Source organism: Protopterus annectens, chromosome 12.part0 (genome assembly GCF_019279795.1).
Source record: "Protopterus annectens isolate FY-2018-M chromosome 12.part0, PAN1.0, whole genome shotgun sequence".
NCBI lineage: Eukaryota > Metazoa > Chordata > Ceratodontiformes > Protopteridae > Protopterus > Protopterus annectens.
The window spans coordinates 1,485,386,361-1,485,391,803 of NC_056746.1; the positions used below are offsets into that span (position 1 = coordinate 1,485,386,361).

General features: G+C 40.1%; 1 non-coding gene across 1 annotated transcript; it reads left to right on the top strand.

Moving 5' to 3' along the window:
• Positions 1–4,885: 4,885 nt before the first annotated feature.
• Positions 4,886–4,958, top strand: TRNAV-AAC. Its single transcript has one exon. It is a non-coding gene; the product is annotated as a tRNA-Val (tRNA).
• Positions 4,959–5,443: the final 485 nt, after the last annotated feature.

The window sequence follows — 5,443 nt, forward strand, 5'->3', positions numbered from 1 at the left end:
TGACGTCGCTATTTCCGGACTCCGATTACAAGAACCGGAGAACCGGAGTGCCCTACTGATTTCCGGGCACTCCGGAAAAAAAACGGAGGGGTGGCAACGCTATAGGGTCTAGATGATGTACATCAGGGTAGCAGGTGTGAATTGGGAATAGAAAAACGTAAAATACGTTATTTAAAGATGTCTTAACAATAATGAACATGCACATAATACTTAAAGGAGAGAAATAAATTAGGATACGATTACTGGAGAGTACAAGGCTCATACTTTCTGTAGTGTATCAGTTAACATCTTTGCCTGAAATTCTGAGGTTCAGTTTGAATGCTGTCACATACATTTAGTTGTATGTTCCCATAATCAGTTTTCAGTGAGTAGGCAGATGAAGACAGTGACATATTGGTGTGAGTGTTCTTTACTTTCAAATACATTCAAGAACAGTACTCACTGCTTCACTTCAATTAAGATGGATGATTTACTTGAATGGCAGACAGGTCTGAGTGAGCCATTGAACTACTTTGGAGTGGTGGAGTTATAAGAAACACAGTTGTTACTACAGAGTATGGAGCTTGATTTTGAGGGAGGGGAATGATCTTTTTAGTCATTCAGTTTCTATAGTGTAGTGGTTATCACGTTCGCCTAACATGCTTAAGGTTCCCGGTTCGAAACCGGGCAGAAACATTTTTTCCCCCATTATTTACTTCTGGTCAGGTTTGAAGGACATAGATGCCGAACACCTCTCTCCCCCACACCCAGTTTACCTGTGTCCAAGTTTAAATGATGTTCGGGCTTAAATCGGTGTTTAATGGATGCTGCCAGACATTTCTGTTTTCGCATTTATTCAAAGGGTGTCATTTCTGCTGTATGTCACGTTTTTCCTCAGTGCCAGTGATTGTCAACTTCACCGCCGGTTGCAGCTTGCCTTGCTTTCTGCACTAAAGTGACAGCCTGCCCTACTATAACTCAAGTCATGCATTGAGTACTTCGCTCTTAACTGTGAAAGCTCGGTATTGTATTAGGAAAGTATTCCACACAGTCTACTGACATTTAAAGCATAAATTCATAATACACTGTCCTGCTTTTTACATATGTCGACGTGGATTGTGCTGTGTTTCCAGTGTTGTTCGCACTTGCTGTCTCAGGATTGCTAGCATCGCGTTTGCATGCTTTGCCAGAGGTGGTTTGCGAGGTTATTGTAGACATTGTCTATGCCTGACGTATTTCCTAGCACTAATGCTTTCACAGTTTGCATCAGAGAGTATTAGCCTGCAGTAATCTTTGTCTGGGTTTGTTGGCCTCATTGAGTACTTTTAGGTGACAGAAAGTTTAACGCTTCACTTTCTGCTCTTTTCATTTGCCCAAAGGTGTCTTTCAGGTGTTTAAAGGGAAAAAGGCAGCTGCTTTTTGTTTTCATTCTGGACTCGATATTTTTGACTCGGTATTTATTTATTTTACATTTGTTGACCGGGCTAGTCTAGCTGGATACATGTCCATTTTCAGTAGAGGCCTGGATTTATATTTCTGATATAAATTTTCACTTGGCTGCGCACCCCACAGGAACACCAAACATTGATAAGGTTGAACTCGTTGTAAATGCACTTAAAATTAACTGAGAAAAAAATCTTTCCGTATACTGACTAGTGCAGACCAATCAGCCTCTGAGGACATTTTATCCTGGCTAAGTACAAATACGTCTCTTGAAACAGTAGTGCTAGATGACTTTAATAATGATTGGTCCAAGTGTGGTCATGAAACTGTTCACCCCAGTATCAGTCTATATGAATTACGACACCTAATATATACGACCAGAAAATCAGATAAAGGTACTGGAAAAGAAAGTGTCTTGGGCTGGATACTGACATCTAATACCACCAAAATTACCTGTGGAGGAAGTATGGCCTACACAGTGATTAGAACCCAACCTTCGCCATATTGAAGCTCACCAGCTTCATAGAGGCATCCAATGTAAAGCAATCTCAAATCGTGATAAGAAAACATTTTTGTCTGTCTTCATGCAGAGCAACTGGGACCCATTAAAAACACTGCCAGTAGATGTTGCAGTATCCCACTTCAGCAAAACCGTCCTCTCCATATCAAGCTCCCTTGCAGCACAACATGGAGTCAGATTTAAACCTGCACCATAGCTAATTCCAGATAGGAAAAAGATGACGCTGACCAGAGATAAATCATAGGAATATGGCCTGTAGAAAAAACAAACAGCAGCAGTCTCAACAGTCTCAAAAATCTAAAGAAAAATACAAAACTACTACACTACCCTACAGGAAAAGCATATTAAAGCTCGACAACAGTTTTGTTCAAGAATCAATAAAATTATGCGGCCAGTAAAAGAATCACAACCCTGCCCTGTCACACACAAAGCAAATTGTAACATATTGGGCAGAATTAATTAATTGTACATAATTTCTGCTGACCCCCTTAATACCCTCAGTACTCCCATTTCTTATTTTATTTATTTCTTTGCAGTCTCTTAACCGGGTACATGAGCAGGTCCACAGAACCTTTTCGGTCACGATCCGGACACAGTATCTCAAATTATCAGTCATTAGAGGAAGAATAATTTATAGGCAGTAGTGCTTAGCATAGTATCATGTTCATAACCTTGGTTGAGAAAGTGTCAGAGCCTCCTCTTGTGTTCTTCTTAGTTTGCAGGTAGCATTATTGGCGAGAAGTATGCTCAGCTGTGTCAGTATTCAGTTATTAGGATCTTATAAGTGAAGATTGCATGCAGTGAGCTAGGCCTTTCGGTAAAAGTAAGCCAGTTAACTTGGGATGATAACATTAAAAGTGGTTATTTAAAAAAAGAAAAAAAAATTTCAAACATTTTTCTTTGAATATAAACAGTCAGTCATCAGACCTATCATTGAGTGCAGTGCCCCCTTTTGTATGTAACTCACCAGCCATATCCAACAAATGGAACGTCCAAAGAGGTTCCTCACTAAAAGAATAAAGGGCATAAGAAAATGTCCTATGCAGACCACCTCAAAGCCTTTTCCTGTACTCTAGCTCCTACAGGCTGTTAACGGGAGATCGATGCCTGGCATACAAGGCACTGTCAGACCCTACTCTGATGGACATCCTGCATATCCACAAAACAAACAGCAACAGAATTACCTGTTCTAAAGATTTAAACCTTGCCTGTGATATTAATCGGACCTGCTGGAGAGACAGGTATGTGTCCCAGAGACTACCCCATCCCTGCAATAACCTCCTTATAACTGTGAAGAGAGTTCCTCCCTAATCCAATTCAAGCGTAACTTGGACAATTGGATGGGGAATAGAAACTTCATCCCTTTATTGACACCTATATCTGTAATGGACACAGGCAACCTGTAAATGGTTCATCTTCCAGGTCCCTGCTTGTAAATGTTTCATCTCCCAAACACCTGCTTACACTTACCCGAACATGACAGAGATTTGGGATGTATGGCTAGGCTTAAAAAGGCCCTTGTGGTGGTTAGCCTAGTAAACAACTATGAACAATTCCATCCTAAAACTGGAACGTGTTATTATGTGCTGACATTGTGTGTACTAGTAATGCAAAAGAGTCGTTCAAAAGTATTTATTTTTTTTTATGTTTTCCTTACTGATATGATTTTATTATTCAGTCTCTGCCCTCGTCTCGCAATGGAATTTGGGTTCCTATAGTATTGCACATCCTAGATATCATAAATTATATTCTTTGACCCAGTATGTAGTTTCCACGTGGACTTTCAGCTAGCACTCTTTTTAGATGGAATCATGATAGCAGAGCCTCTTTTTAAGTAAATTAGTGCAATATGGGCTTCCTGAAAGCTGTTAAAACCATTTATTCTGCCATTTACATTTTGTACAATACTATAAGCGGAGAAAGCAAGATTTTAAATGTATGAAACTGTAGTCCTTACAGAATTTCCTGATCGCACAACCTCCAAACTCTTGTAAGGTGTGAGAGCTGTCAGATTTGATACGAAATACAAGAGTTGTCAGATCTGCTCTTTTGTTGATGCTTGACTGAAAATTGTCACTCCGAGGAACTGGTAAGACCAGTGACACCTGCATCTGTTTCGATGCTCGGTTGTTAAAGGCAGAGAGGAAGGATCTGACTGGTCAGATAAGTGAGTGTATTTTTTTACCAGCCTCTGTATTTAGGTTTGTTGCGCACGGCATCCCACATAAAAGAAGGACCATGATATAAGCTTTACTTTCTTTTCTGTAGCTATCACTTAGGAAAGGAGTTTCACTTTCCTATTTGCAGCAAGGCACGGTTTAATAATGCAAAGTTGTGCATGGTGACTAATGGTGAACACTTTCATCTGCCTGGTGTAGAATGAGCAAGGTGAGACAAATGACTTCCAGGAGGAATGTGAGATTTGAATATGGAAAAACATGGTGGGGTCTTGATGATGTACATCAGGGTAGCAGTTGTGAATTGGGAATAGAAAAAACGTAAAATACGTTATTTAAAGATGTCTTAACGATAATGAACATGCACATAATACTTAAAGGAGAGAAATAAATTAGGATACGATTACTGGAGAGTACAAGGCTCGTACTTTCTGTAGTGTATCAGTTAACATCTTTGCCTGAAATTCTGAGGTTCAGTTTGAATGCTGTCACATACATTTAGTTGTATGTTCCCGTAATCAGTTTTCAGTGAGTAGGCAGATGAAGACAGTGACATATTGGTGTGAGTGTTCTTTACTTTCAAATACATTCAAGAACAGTACTCACTGCTTCACTTCAATTAAGATGGATGATTTAGTTGAATGGCAGACAGGTCTGAGTGAGCCATTGAACTACTTTGGAGTGGTGGAGTTATAAGAAACACAGTTGTTACTACAGAGTATGGAGCTTGATTTTGAGGGAGGGGAATGATCTTTTTAGTCATTGAGTTTCTGTAGTGTAGTGGTTATCACGTTCTCCTAACACGCGAAAAGTCCCCGGTTCGAAACCGGACAGAAACATTTTTTCCCCCGTTATTTACTTCTGGTCAGGTTTGAATGACATAGATGCCGAACACCTCTCTCCCCCACACCCAGTTTACCTGTGTCCAAGTTTAAATGATGTTCGGGCTTAAATCAGTGTTTAATGGATGCTGCCAGACATTTCTGTTTTCGCATTTATTCAAACGGTGTCATTTCTGCTGTATGTCACGTTTTTCCTCAGTGGCAGTGATTGTCAACTCCACCGCCGGTTGCAGCTTGCCTTGTTTTCTGCACTAAAGTGACAGCCTACCCTACTATAACTCAAGTCATGCATTGAGTACTTCGCTCTTAACTGTGAAAGCTCTGTATTGTATTAGGAAAGTATTCCACAGTCTACTGACATTTAAAGCATAAATTCATAATACACTGTCCTGCTTTTTACATATGTCGACGTGGATTGTGCTGTGTTTCCAGTGTTGTTCGCACTTGCTGTCTCAAGATTGCTAGCATCGCGTTTGCATGCT